Genomic DNA, 15,494 nt, shown 5'->3' on the forward strand with positions numbered 1-15,494 from the left:
GGAAATCCCATGGAAAGAGGATCCTGGTGAAATGCAGTCCATGAGGTCACAAGGAGTCGGACATGACTTAGTGACTAATCAACAACAGCATATCATTTCCTCATCATACTGTCTGGGATCCACTAGACTACCCTCAGGTTCCATGTTTCTTTAGAAGGACCCAAAACTCAGAAAAAGCTGTTAAAGCCTTGCTTCTGTTTTATGGCAGCACAAGAAGACTCATTAAAAGGAGCATCATGAAATGGGGTGGAAGGAGGAATCCAGGAGCAACTGGGTGCAACTGTGCCATCGTCCTGTTCACTGGCATCCCATTCACTGAACTGAACTCTGTCAACACTGACCTTTTTACTGTGTGTTGCCAACCAGGTAAGATCTCCCTAATTTTGGTCTGTTAATCTGGAGAGTCCCTATGACTGATTTTATTAGCCCCTCCTTCTCCAGCACCAGTGTGATGAAGATCAAACTGATACAGGTGAAAGTCTCAGGTCTAAACCAACAGACACGCCCCCACAGTTACAATGATAATATCAACTATGTGGTGTGGCCCAAACCTTCAAGTTTTCAAAGATTCCTATCCTCGTGGACTTCTAAGGGCTCAGGGAGCAGATCCATCCTCATTACTGGAGACCTCTGCCAGATACAGGTTTTCAGCCACTCAGGCCCACCAATATAGAATTTTTACAGCAGAGTTTATAAATTCATATTCTTATATATGGTACTTTTTATCATATGTAATTTATATTTTGAAATAAATGGTTGTATAACTATTGATAGTTTCTTTTTTTAATTCTAAGAATATTTTAATATTATAATGATACTAAAACATAGCAACAGAATACAAATAGAATTTAATATCTTATAATAATTTCCTTTGTCCTGGAGTAACATTCATTCTAACAATGTACTTTCCATATTCATTTCTTTTTTTCTCTTTTTTTAATACTTCAATTAAAAATATTTATTTTATTTTTTATTTATTTTAATTGGAGGCTAATTACTTTACAATATTGTAGTGGTTTTGCCATACATTGACATGAATCAGCCATGGGTGTACATGTGTTCCCCATCCTGAGCCCCACTCTCACCTCCCTCCCCATCCCATCCCTCTGGGTCATCCCAGTGTACCAGCTCTGAGCATCATGTCTCATGCATTGAACCTGGACTGATGATCTGTTTCACATATGATAATGTACATGCTTCAGTGATATTCTCTCAAATCATCACCCCCCCCCCCGACAGAGCACAGAGTCCAAAAGACTGTTCTATACATCTGTGTCTCTTTTGCTGTCTTGCATATAGGGTTATTGTTACCATCTTTCTAAATTCCATATATATGCATTAGTATACTGTATTGGTGTTTTTCTTTCTGGCTTATTTCACTCTGTTTAATAGGCTCCAGTTTCATCTACCTCATTAGAACTGATTCAAATGTATTCTTTTTAATGGCTGAGTAATACTCCATTGTGTATATGTACCACAGCTTTCTTATCCATTCGTCTGCTGATGGACATCTAGGTTGCTTCCATGTCCTGGCTATTATAAGTGCTGCAGTGAACATTGGGGTACATGTGTCTCTTTCCCTTCTGGTTTCCTCAGTGTGTATGCCCAGCAGTGGGATTGCTGGGTCATATGGCAGTTCTATTTCCAGTTTTTTAAGGAATCTCCATACTGTTCTCCATAGTGGCTGTAGTAGTTTGCATTCCCACCAACAGTGTAAGAGGGTTCCCTTTTCTCCACACCCTCTCCAGCATTTATTGTTTGTGGACTTTTGGATAGCAGCCATTCTGACTGGTGTGAGATGGTACCTCATTGTGGTTTTGATTTGCATTTCTCTGATAATGAGTGATGTTGAGCATCTTTTCATGTGTTTTTTAGCCATCTGTATGTCTTCTTTTACCATTGTAGCAATTCTTTGTATTCTAATGTTTCAGTCATTTTGCAATGCCTACTGATATGTAGTCATGATTATCAATATACCCACAAAATAATTTTGAGTATTTTCTAGTGTTTATATGCCTCAGTACCTATTTTTGTCTACTTCAGTTATTTCAACTTTTAAGAATACTATTAAATATTTAGTGATAATTTTTATATTGGTAACATATATGAGAATATACTCGAGACTTCAGCAGGTATAACAAATTTATTAACCTGACAGAAAATGGAATAAGTGTTTGTATGAATTACAAAATTATTGTGAGAAGAATATATGATAAGTGGAAAAAACTGTGACAAGTCCTTATGCATTTCTATATTAATAATTCAGAAAACAAATATTTTTCTAGAAAAACTTTGGATTTTACTTTGCAAACAAGAAGAAAAGATGAATTCAACAGGATAATCTTTGAAAGAACAAACTGAACAAAGTAGAAAATACTAAGAAGACCTTTGTCAATAAAAATTCCTCCCAAACATTTAGTTTCATATTTGTTGTTTGCTATTAACACTACCCTGTCCCCAAATTTTCGATTCTACTTTTAGGAACCACTCACCATTAATTTCATTCCAAGTTATTTTAGTGGAGTTCACCCTTCCCCGCACACTAAGGGTAAGAATGCAAAGGCTCCATTGATCAGTCCTTTATCCCCCTTCCCAAAATATTTGAAGTAGAGGTGAGCACATAGCCCATCTGGAATCAGTGTGAGGAGGTTTTTTTCTTGAGATTTCTGAAGAGATGAGGTCCTCTTCTGCTCCCTTTGCTAAAGTCAGGCCACATAGGCTAGAATGGAGTTTCTCATACTTCCTCTGTATTAGAATTGTCAAGGTAGCTTTGAAAATTTTTGTTTCTCAGTTCCTCCCTCATTTCAAAGTGATCACAGTCACTGGTTGTAAAACCAGTGCTTCAGGTTTTTTCAAAGAATCACCTGGGGATTCCACTTATTAGAAAATTTAGAAAACCAGTGATCCAGGGAAGAGTGTTCTCAAACTTGGGCAGACATTCTTTGGCTTGGTTGGCCCAATCTCACCCTGTGAATTTGTTTAGGTAGGCTTTCTCTAGGTTAGATTGAGAATTTGCATCTCTACCTACCATTTAGCTGAGGCTGATCAAGGACCACAGCTTGAGAATAATTACTCTATGGCAAGATTTGGGTATGCCGTTGAGAAGGGTGCTCTACTTTTGAAAAGAGAGAAGTATGAAAAAATATGTTTTTAGGCTAGAATTTTCAGGTTACTGATCCCTACTGGATTGTCTGATTGGGTGGAACACCTGAGAATCTGCTTTCTAAGAAGATTCCAGGCCATGGTACTGATGATTTCAGGAATCACCTCTTGAGAACTACTGCTCTTACGCAACATCTTGAGGCTGAAATTTGTTTACTATAACTAATAAGAACTACTATGTTATATGCCAAGAGTTATACTAAGGCTTTGTGTATGGTATCTCATTTCAGTTCACTTGCATGGAGAGCATTGAAGTATCTCGTCATCAAAAATATAGTGGCGATCAGAATTAAACTACCTTCTGAAGCCTCCAGGCCAAGAGGCGGCAGAACTCAGATTGGAACCTAGAAAAGCAGGACCCCAAATCTGTGCTCTTAAGCACAAGGAGGATGAGGTTTCACACCAGATGAAGGTGCCTACCCCGTGTCCTTCTTGGCAGGTAAACTCTTTCTTGATGGTAAGTTGCAGGCCACAGCAGTGTGTAGCCACTACTGCTTTGTGGTTTCCCTAGGCCCACTTCCTCACCTCTTATTAGAGAGGATGTATCTACCCATATTGCCTAGAGGTAAAGGTGGTATGAGTGAAGATATTGGCGGCTAAACATACCCCTGAAATCCTGCATTGAACTGAATAATGAAAGCAGCAGTTTTTCTTCCTTGAGAATTTGTTGGAGATGCTAAAGTCTGAATCCATACCTCCCAAATACCCCTATATTTAAAGTTAGTGGCAGGTGATCTTGCAAAAGAACTGGGCCAAAACTGGTTCTGCAGGCATTAACCTGTCACTCAACTAAGCAGTATAAAAGAGTTGAGGTGAAAGACGGTGCAAAGACTTGCCACCCTGACAAGGCATTTTCTCCACACACATTAGAGGAGAAAGATAGCTTTCCCAATGTTTCAGGCCAAGTGCAGGGGACCTCAGAAATTTTGCCCCCATCCAGGCCAGCTCAGCAGTAAACTCATTACAGACACAGTGAGTGGTCTTCAAACCTCTAAAAGAAAAGAGGCTCCCTGAGAAAGTCTGCTCATCCCAAGATAGCCATTTGGTTGCTTGGTTCAAGATATGACCAGAGATGATCTATTGTTAAAAGTATTCTCTGAAAATAACAAGGCAAAAGAAAGCTGAAGTAACTAACAGTTGTGGCTCTTTCTGCATGCACATTTTAGGCTCCCAGAATGACAGGACAAAGCGATACTGGCTGCTCTGGAGGCTCTGAAACTTCAGTGGTGAACAGAGGATCCTCTGGTGTCAAAAAGCACAGCAAGTGTTATCCCACATGCAGTCACTGGGGCTCTCAAGTGTTAAGCATGCAATATAATCACCGGGGACGTTGTTCAAACTTAGCTACTGGACACCTCCTCTGTCGCCAGAGTTTCTGACTTAGTCCATGTGGAGTGGCGTCTTGGATTTTGTATTTCTAACAAGTAGCATAGGTGATGTTGGTGCTGTGGTTTGGGGAACCACTGTTTAACATCTAGGGCTACTATTCGAAGGAAGGTATTCTGAGAATCAAGCCAACATGGATAAATTGGGACCCTAGATATTCTTGATGATGTGGTCTGAGTGCCTACTGTCAAGAATGCCAGAATAGCAGGAATCTCACCATTTTTCTTTTAATTTAAATGAAATAAAATAATTCCATTTCAATGAAAGCATCCAAAGCAAAGTAGAATTTTAAATGATAATTAGTTTAAATGTGTATATTCATTTAGCTTAATTAAATTTGTCATTTAGTTAATAAATTGATCCAATTTATTGGAACCAAAAGAATACCCCCCAAATCTGTAATTACAGAGTCCCTTAGGAACTGCTGTAATTTTGTTTCGTGAAAAAAAATGTTGGAAATACGGCAGACTACTGCAAGAGTAAGTTTCAAAATTTTGCAGAAGAGAAATGACTTTGCCTATTCAAAATGATTCTTACTGAATCATATAATTAATTCCTCAAAGCCAATATTTATCAGTGATACATACATTAATTTGCAAGGAAGAGTTAAAGTAAATTGATTTAATTAAAGTACTATATTTGAAGGCTAAAATATTTAAAGATTTTTAAAATATGAAATAGCATTTTAATACTAAGTTAAAATAGACTCATATTTACATAATATGTTGAACATTTTATCATGGTGAAATTCTTTCTGAATGTATGTAGTGTTTAAAATAATGTATTTCATCTTCATATTCTGAAATGGACACAGCATTATTCTTAAAACCATTTTTGGTATACCTTTATGTTTGGTCAGTGGTTTTAGGAAACTATAACTTTGCAATGCAGGCCTTTGCAAATTGACCATTCGTTTAATGACTCATTTGGAAAATTCACTTTAGGTAGGTTGGTTTTTAGTAAATTGAGCTAAAGATGGACTCTTGGACATCATTAGCTTTAACTGCTCAGAATTATTCCTGTTGTTTTGGAGAACTGCATTGCAGCTTTCCTTTGGAGAACTGCCCTTCCTACAACTGGAATTGGTGAAGTTCATGTGAAATTAATTCTTTCCTCAGCTACACTGAGTTTGTATAAACTAAGCTAATAAAAGGGTATGATATTCAAGTAAGCAATGAATGAATTGACATTGGCTTCATTGATTAACAAGCTCTTTTAAAAATAAAAAAAGTTGGAATTCTGACTCTATTAATATAGTAGAAAAATCTCTTGTAAATCTATTGCTTTACTCTCTTTCAGAACATGGATTCTTCTTTGCTACTGACCTGTTCTATAGACTTTCCAGTGCTTTCAGGGAAGTCACAGCAATGTCACTTCATTTTCCCACCAGTGATGTGTGCAAACATGCGTCATTTTAGTGAAGATAATCCCATCCCCAGTTCCACTGTGGTTACATAAACCAAACTCATCAAAACAAGCATATGCTCTTATTGGCTTTGTTGATATATAACCTTGTTTTCTTTGGAATCCTAACTCTATAATTACAGTCCCTAAAATCTTCCTGCAATACAGGAGCCTTGGATTCAATCCTTGGATCAGGAAGATCCTCTGGAGAAGGAAATGGCAACCAACTCCAGTATTCTTGTCTGGATCCCTAGTCTGGGGAGATCCCCTGGACAAAGAAATGGAAACCCACGTCAGTATTCTTGAATGGGAAATTCCATGGATGCAGGAGCCTGGTGGGCTACAGTCCATGGGGCTGCAAAGAGTCAGACATGACTTAGCAACTAAACTGCAGTAAAACCTTGTTTTCTTTGGAATCCTAACTCTATAATTTACAGTCACTATATGACAAGTAAACCAGCTGTCTTGCTTTCTGCTGGCAGGTTGATACCCTACTACTGCTCTCATCAGTGATACTTCTGCTGTTGTTTTTCCTATGTGGCACAATGAAACAAATATGGGATCAAGGTACCCTGGCATAATGCCTTTGGACAAAGATTTGGCCAGATCTTTGTTCAGGACTCTAGGTGACTAGGGGATGTAGGCAAGATCCCTTCCAACAACCAGTCAGCAATTCATTTGTGTGTGTTGGTTAAAAAATATTTTAGGGGGACTTCCCTGGTGGTCCAGTGGCTTAGACTCCATATTCTCGGTGCAGTGGGCCCAGATGTGATTCCTGGTCAGGGAACTAGATCCTACATGCCACAACTAAGAGTTCACATGGGGCAACTAGAACATGGCACAGGTAAGTAAATAAATGTAAAAAACGTATATATATTTATTTGGACATATTCTGGACCCATCAGAAACCTGGAACAAATAAAATATTATATTTGATATACTGTTATTTGTGTTTTCTATTTTATATACGTAGCATAATTTTGACTGATAAAATCTTTAATATCAATAAAACTAATTTGAATCACTTATGCAGTTTTGTGACTATACAATCACAAACTACTATTTACATTAGCAAATTCTGTTTTATGTAAAACTGAATGTTACATGTGATAAAAATTAAGATATTGGATTTAATAAAATTAAAATATTTCAAAGATACCATCAAGAAAGTGTGAAGAAAACTCACAGACTGGAAGAAAATACTGGCCATAATCCACACTTTTAATTTATTTTTTCCATTCATAAAAGGTATGTTAACCTGGGTTGTTATGGACTGAATTGTATCTCCACAAAATTCACATGTTGAAGACCTCACCTTCAAGGTGACTATATTTGGAGACAGGGCTTTTAAGGAGATAATTAAGTTTAAATGAGATCATAAAGGTGGGGCCATGATCTGATAGGATCATTGTCCTTAAAAGATGATGACAAGATGCCAAAGATCTGTCTCTTTCCATATGTGCACAGAGGAAATTTCATGTGAAGAGAGTGAGAAGAAAGAAGTCTGCAAGCCAGGAAGAGATGCTTGACCAGAGACCAACCCTGCTGGCTCCTGGATTTTGGACTTCCAGCCTCCAGAACTGTGAGAAAATATCTCTAATTTACCCTGTCTGTCCTATTTTGTTATGGCAGCCTGAGCAAACTATGCAGGGGACAGTGCTTGATACCAGCTGACAAAAATCGAAAGTCATCAACAGCCCACCCCAACACTAGACAATCTATAAATGAATGTTTTAAGTTCTTGTGAATTTTTCCTGCTAATCATACACTTTTTGCTCCATCATTCTAGTACTTCCATAGTAAAGGCCACTTTTACTCCTCTGCCTTACTAAGATATTGACATCTGCTCTCCTCCACTGATCTTACCATTAATCCACCCAAGTAAGCCAAACACATTTCTCACACTGTAGTTTTAGTCAACCATTTTAAATGAAAATCTGATCACATAAATATACTGTTTCCAATTTATAGACCAGTTTAGATTTATTATCTGCCTTTTCTCAACTCTCTAAATATATCTGCACCATCACCTTATGGGGCTTATCTTTGTTAAATTAAACAAGTACAGAATTCAAATGAACAATTGTTAATACTATAAGGAGTGGTGCTAAGATATGCAGAATATAAATCAAAATAGCTATGGAATTTCAGAGCTAAACAGTTTGAATAGAAGAAAGCTCAAGATGTTCATACACAGTATGTGAAAAGAAGGGTGTCTAGATTTTTTTTTTTTTTCCGTAACCTTCAGGCAGGATATGTTTCTTAGTCATATCCACATCACTGGCTTCTCAGATGTCTATCTCAATAAAGGCTCTTATTAATAAAGATTAAGGAGCTGACATTTCCACTAGGAAAACACCCAGAAAAGTCAAGAGTATAGCTAAGAGAGGAGTAAAAAGGCTAACTCCATCCCTCACAAAAGAATGAAGACTTGTTCTCCCTAGACTCATAACTTCAACAAGTTGCTCTTAATGAATACATTTTTTTTTTCAATTCCTATATTCCCATTTTAGTGTTTTGACATTTCTTTCACTTATTTTTGCCTTTAATTAAAGTTATGGCTCTCTTTCCTCAGATAATAACCCCTGGGTGAGTGAGACTGTTGGTGTTCAGTTGCTCAATCATGTCTGACTCTGTGACCCCATGGACTGCAGCACGCCAGGCTTCCCTGTCCTTCACTATCTCCTGGAGTTTGCTCAAAAGCATGTCCATCGAGTCGGTGATGCCATCAAACCATCTCATCCTCCGATGTCTCCTCCTCCTGTCCTCAATCTTTCCCAGCATCAGAGTCCTTTCCAATGAGCTGGCTCTTCACGTCAGGTGACCAGAGTATTGGAGCTTCAGCTTCAGCATCAGTCCTTCCAGTGAATATTCAGGGTTGATTTCCTTGAGGATTGACTGGTATGATATCCTTACTGTCCAAGGGACTCTCAAAAGTCATTTTCTTGCACCACAGTTTGAAAGCATCAGTTCTTTGGCTCAGCCTTTTTTATGGTCCAACTCTCACATCTACACATGACTACTGGAAAAACCATAGCTTTGACTATATAGACCGTTGTCAGCAAAGTGATATCTCTGCTTTTTAGTATGCTGTCTAGGTTTGTCATAGCTTTTCTTCCAAGGAGCAAGCATCTTTTAATTTCATGTCTGCAGTCACCAGCTGCAGTGATTTTGGAGTCTAGGAAAGGGTGGGTGGGACTAGTGGGATGTAATCTCTTCCTTTAGAGTTCCACACTTAATAGATGGTTATTGCATGTTTACTGAATAAAAATCACAGTGACATTTTTTGACCATTTGTATTACATCACAAGTAAAGATTTATGTTTCAATCACCATGGACATGGTTTTTGTGAAATGGTCTAACATGATTTTTACCATGTTTAAAACAGACAAGTGATTAGTATCTAAATTATTTAAGGAACAGCTACAAATATAAACATATAATCTCTAATAGATAAGTAAACAATTTACAAAACAGGAAATCCAAAATGTGAAAATAGCATTGGTAGAGTTGCTTAAAGTATACAATTCATTCCCAGAATGTTAATTGAAACAACAGTGAGTCAATCAGAATTTGTAATAATAACAAATTGGCAGCATTTAAACAGCTAGAAAATGCCAGGTTTGAGTGAGGATGAGGATGTATTGTCCTACTGGTACACATTCTGTGGAGCAATCATGCAGTACATTATCAAGCTAAATGTATGTGACCTATGATCTAGCCATTCTACTATGCATATTTCCCAGGGAAGTCCTCCTGTAGGTCCATGAGGAAAAAGGCAGGATGATGTACATCACTTCATTAGACCTTGCCTGGACTGCTCTTCTGAAGATATCCCCATGGTTTATCCTGTCTTCTTTTAGGTTTTAAGTCAAATGAGATCTTCTCAGTGAGAGTTTGTTTGACCAATTTATTAATTTGGGGATCTTTGTCTCATTCCTCAAAAATCCTTATCCATCTCCCTTGCCTTGTTTTACTCCATATATTTTCCAACACATGGAATATGCTTTGCTTATTTACTTTTTACATAGCCTTATTATAATCTAAGCAACATTTGTTGTTGCTAGATCTCCAGTGGTGCAAGGAGTGCCTGACACGTAATAGGTGCTCAATAATTTTTTGTTGACCAAATGAATTCAGTCCTAAGAATCTTAAGACTTCAAATACAGATGTGATGTTGCACCTTTCCCAAAAGATGCAGTTTCTCTGGGTCTTGAGGTAAACAGATCAAAGTATGAGCTTATCCTGACTTTATTTTCCCCTGTGCCCTATAACAGATAAAGGGAAATGGAAAGCTACTCCAGATTGGTTGTAAAGATTCAGAAGAAAAGTTTTTGTTCACATTCAGGTCTCATAGCCTATGAAATCTCTTTCAATTATTACCATTTAAGAGAGTACCTAAACTGAAGTGTTTTTAAAAAAGCAAATTTTAGTTTTTACTGGTTGCTTTTTTTTTGCCAGAGAAAGCCAAGATCTGGCAAACAGGGGTCTGTAATTAACTACCATAGTGATTATTCTGTCTCCTACAGTCCATACTCATGTGCCACTCTCTGAGGCACACTCACAAAGAGAAGTGGACAAGAAAAATTCCCTCAGTGGGCATAAGAGGGTGTGTACTAAAAATTCTCTCCACTTACAACCATTACCATTCTTATTCATAAAGAAATGATACATGCTTGGAGCCAGTAACCACTATATGTTAATTCCTCTTTACTGTTTTTCTAAATAAAATATACTTTAAAAAATTACTGTTATCCCATTTTTTTCCCTGCAATAATATTTCAGGTGTGTTGAGGTGGTTAAATTGGTTATTTTTCACATAGGCTTTATCTCATTGCTAAACTGTATTTATAGAATGATCTAATTATTAGAGTCTAGTACAGCAACAACTCTTTTAAGAACTTTCTATTTCAATAGATCTCTAGACTTTTCTTGTAAAGAAAGAAGCAGTTTTGGTCACCTCTTATCACATTGGCATTAGGCAGGGTTACCTCAAAATAGGTTAAAGCTAACCTATTTAAAGCTATTAAAAGGTCTGATTGAATTTACTGAAGGGTTTATATAAGAGGTAAGGACAGGGTTAAGAGGACCAAACAGAAGTGCTGGAACCCTGAGAAAACCACAAGCCACAGTGGGAATCCTTTTACTTCCCCTAATACTGGGAGGCAGGGGGAGGAAAAGGTGATTCAGGAGCCTTTCATAGTGTCAGGAAGGAATATATGCAGGAAGATAGGGTTTTAGAGGAATAAAAGTAGCTAAAACCCAATAAAACTGCAATAGCATGTACTACCAAAACTGCCTGTAACTCACTGCAGACACACAAGCTCTCTTCCTAAACAAATAGAGGACAGAGTGAGCTGCAGGTTCTGCCCCGGGAATTCCCTTCCCCATGGTTTAGCAAGGCTCTCCCTCAGTGAGGCTGTGATGTAGGAACCTTGTGCTTCCAGCTGCCTCCAGCATGCAGGCAAACTCATTCACGAGTCAGATCCATGCTTTATCTGACTCCTGTCTGCGGGAATGCCCCCCTGGAAGCCAGAGATGTGGGTTGGAGGGAGAGGACGCTAAGCCAGAGTAGTGGGGACATTTAAGAGCCCGTGCTCCTCTTAGTTATTTCTGCTATTGAAGCTGCTTGGATCCGGTATCCTGTTTCATTTTCCTTTAAAGAAATGGAATACTCACATATAAATTCAAATGTATGAGAATATGGGTCAGATAGCACGTAAATCTACAATGGGAAGCTGAGCCCACCTGGGCACTTGATTGTCCATACTCGGATGTTCATTCTCGATTGAGGTCTAGAGCCAATTAAGGGTTGATGGTCAACTGCTGCTGGAGGAGGTCAAGAGGATGTGACCTCTGATTGACTCTCCAGGTGTAGCCTGGCAGTCAGAGGCTCCACCCCTTCTGGTGGTGGTGGTGGTGGGAGGTGTGTTCCGCATGCTGCTCCCAACAGCCGGAGCCATTGCAAGGCGCAGCCCTGAGAGAGTCGGCTATGTTGAGACCATCTGGATTTGCGGCTGAACCCCGTTGATGCGGCCACAGAAGCTTCTAGGATGCTGGAGGGCCGGCATGGAGATCTCATTATGCGGCACCCAAGACAAGCCTCGGGGGTAAGTTCCTTTGCTACTTTGACCTGCCACCTACCAATCTGGAGTGGCCGTCTCTTTCTTCAGTCTCCCTGGCCTCCTGGTACGGGACTGTGTTGCAAACCAACAAACATGGACAAGTTTTTGGCAGAATATAGCATAGCCCTCCTCCAACAGACGGGGTGTCTGACTTTTGTTGTGGTTTGCCTACATGCCACAGACACTTGGAAGCATCCTGAGGTCACGTGCCAAGGCGTTCTGAATGCCAGCCTGAGCTGACTGTGAACTCTCTCTTATATTTAGCCTTACTCAAAACCAGCTAGCTTCTGAGTTACCTAAATTCTTCAGAAAAGCAGTCATAAATGTGGAATGTATGACTGCAGAGTTCTAAGAACTACACTGCTTGCTTCATTGTGGAAAAGTTGAGTTGCTGGAACTTGTTTCTCAACTTTAGAGGGACTATCCCCATGTGCCATAGATTAATGGATGCCTAGTAACTTCAGTGATGTGGCCGATAGGTCTATATTTTGGCATCTAGGGTGCTGGCTACCTCTTTGTGAAAAGATTCAGTTACCAAGATCAGTGTAATGGGCCAGAGGGATGCGAGTAAAACCCCAGCAGCAGAGCATTGTATTTTAAACAAGGCGGCGATGCTGTCCTTAGAGAAAACAAGGAACTCAGACTGCTGCCCTTGGCAGGGGAAAGCAAACTTCTGATTTGCTGTACTGATATGTATCGAGAAGAGTGTTTGTTGGGTTAGCTCTGTATTAGGTGTCAGTGTTGAGATGCCCCAGCACTGTGAAACAGGCCAGTTAAATGAGATTCCTGATGCTGCACCTTTTAAGTTTTTGCAGGGGGCACCAATCACTAAGGGGCTTCCCAGATGGCTCAGTGGTAAAGAATCCACCTGCAGTGCAGCAGACACAGGAGATGCAGTTTCAGTCCCTAGGTGGGGATGATCCCCTGGAGTAGGAAATGGCAACCCACTTCAGTATACTTGCCTGGAGGATCCCATGGACAAAGGAGCCTGGTGGGCTACCATCCACAGGGTCGCAAAAAGTTGGACACGCCTGAGCACATGACACACACAAGTGGCACTAATCTTTGAAATCCTCTGATGTGGTAACGTGTTGGCTGACTACTTTGGAAGACAGACACAGTTCTGCAGTCGTCAAATTGGCTCTTCTTTTCTTAATAGTTCTTACTCCACGCATCCAGGAAGCAATGTGAGATTTCTCCTAGATACTTCATAAATCTTTGCCAATATCTCTTCAGTAACTAAGGAAATAAGCACAGGCTAAGTCTGTGGTCTGTCTGAACCCACTGTTAGGTGGATGTAGCCCGAGATTCATTCTGTATGTGATTTCCCTGAGTCTACACTTTGATCAGCGGATCAAGGTGGCATTACAACTCCCCAGGAATTAGCGACAGTTCATACCTAACATCTAATAGTTTGCCAAAGTTTAGAGTTTTATTTTCCCCAGCGCCCATACATCCAAGTAAATGGCTGTCATTCCCTCTAGGAAGAGGCTTGAAGGAGTCACTGCAGTCAATCCTGGCTGCATGGCACAGTCACCATTCAATATGACTTGGGCTCCCAATCAGTCAAGGCACTCTGGGTCTTTGAACTTGACTTGAATGTAGGATCTGGGTAAATTTACCCACTAGGGTGATGCATCAGGCTTCCACTTGCTCTACCAAGAATTTGAAATATTACCAGAAGGTTAGCCTAAAACAACGTTCCACTAACCATTCCACTGGAATTTAGGATCTGGTAGTGTTTTATCTTTGTTTAGGAAACCTGAAATTGTCCTTGCTTCTTAAATCTACTGAATTACTAAATATCTTTCAGTTGTATGAAGTACTGCTTTACTTTTATGATTCAGTTCCATCATTTCAATGGGAAGGAGGGAGAAGGACCACCATGTGGTAATTTTATTGATGACTATTTATTCATTTGCCAACAAATATTTATTGAATATCTACTACCTGCCAGACATTGTTCTAGGTACTGGAAATGAAGCAGTGAGTAAATCAGGAAAAATACTCCTGCCTTCATATACAGCTTGCATACTGGTGTGTGAAGACCAACAGTAACCAAGATAAATAGGTCAAAATATATTGTATGTTAGATGATAACAATACAAAGTAAAACAAACTACAGAAGGGGAATAGAAGTGGTGAGAGAGAAGACTTTGTACACTTGAAATTTTGAATGGGTTGGCCAGATAAGTCCTTCCTGTGAAGGTGACATTTCATTGAAGACCTGAAGGAGGTATGAGAGTGGGCTCTGTAGGCATCTGGGGTCAGAATAGTAAGGACAGAAAAGAGCAAGTGTGCCTACACCTCAAGGAGGGAACATGCCAGGCACGTTTCAGAAACAGGGAAGACTAGTAAGTGATGCATAAATAATTGAAGAAATATCTATTTAAGTATTAGTAATGGTTAACATGAACACTAGTAGAATTCAAAACCATTTGTACTTTTTCATCATTAGGCAAGATGAAATCAAAATCAAACAAGTTTCTCATAACTGTTTGAAAGCAACAAGGGAATGTTGAATGATACAAAGGAATGCTTACAAAGTAGGCCAAACGTAACTGTACTTTGTGACCCCTGATCTGTAACACGATATGACTGTGTGTGTGCTCCGTCGTGTCCGACCCTTTGCAACCTCATGGACTCTACGCTGCCAGGCTCCTCTGTCCATGGCATTTTACAGGCAAGAATACTGGGGTGGGTTGCCATTTCCTAGTCCAGGGGATCTTTCCAACCCAGGGATCGAAACTGCATCTCCTGCATTGACAGGCAGCATCTTTACCACTAGTGCCACCTGGGAAGCCCTATAACACAATATATCATTTTGAAATAAAATGTAAAGCAGCAAGGAAAGTCACCAAAAGGAAGCCCTATAACACAATATATCATTTTGAAATAAAATGTAAAGCAGCAAGGAAAGTCACCAAAAGGTTTTCTCTGAGTTTTGGGCCTTGAGTTAGAAAGATCTTCCTCCTTTTCCTTTTCTGTACTGTCTAGTGTCTACAGTTTTGCTTTGCTTTCTCTAAAGGAACTAAATACAGGCCTACCTCATTTAATTGTGCTTTGCTTTGTTTTGCTTCACAGATACTGCCTTAAAAAAAAAAGTTTAAGATATGAGGCAGCTCTGCATGGAGTGTCTTTTGGTACCGTTTTTCTAACAGCATTTGCTCCCTTTGTGTCTCTGTATCACATTTTAGTAATTCATTTTTTTTCATTAGTATTATGTTTGTTATGGTGATCTGTGATCATTGATTTGATGTTACTGTGACTTTGTTAAGATTCAGATGACGGCCCACACTTTTTAGCAATAAAGCATTTCTTAAGGTGTGTACATTTTTAAAGATATATTGCTACTGCACATTTAGTACAATACAGTATAGTGTAAGCATAATAACTTTTATATGTGTTGGGAAACC

At 39.2% G+C, this 15,494-nt stretch overlaps 2 long non-coding RNA genes across 2 annotated transcripts in view; both read left to right on the forward strand.

Annotated features, from left to right (window-relative positions):
* Positions 1 to 307: 307 nt before the first annotated feature.
* On the forward strand, positions 308 to 4,836 carry LOC129638647 (uncharacterized). Its single transcript, XR_008707956.1, has 3 exons — positions 308 to 366; positions 3,393 to 3,601; positions 4,329 to 4,836. It is a non-coding gene; the product is annotated as an uncharacterized LOC129638647 (long non-coding RNA).
* Positions 4,837 to 10,983: 6,147 nt separating this feature from the next.
* LOC129638524 (uncharacterized) overlaps positions 10,984 to 15,494 on the forward strand; it is a 30,835-nt gene continuing 26,324 nt past the window's right edge. Inside the window, exon 1 of the long non-coding RNA XR_008707879.1 lies at positions 10,984 to 12,063. This is a non-coding gene — a long non-coding RNA (uncharacterized LOC129638524). The remainder of the gene's footprint in view (positions 12,064 to 15,494) is intronic.

The sequence above is a fragment of the Bubalus kerabau genome, chromosome X (genome assembly GCF_029407905.1).
Source record: "Bubalus kerabau isolate K-KA32 ecotype Philippines breed swamp buffalo chromosome X, PCC_UOA_SB_1v2, whole genome shotgun sequence".
Classification (NCBI taxonomy): Eukaryota; Metazoa; Chordata; class Mammalia; order Artiodactyla; family Bovidae; genus Bubalus; species Bubalus kerabau.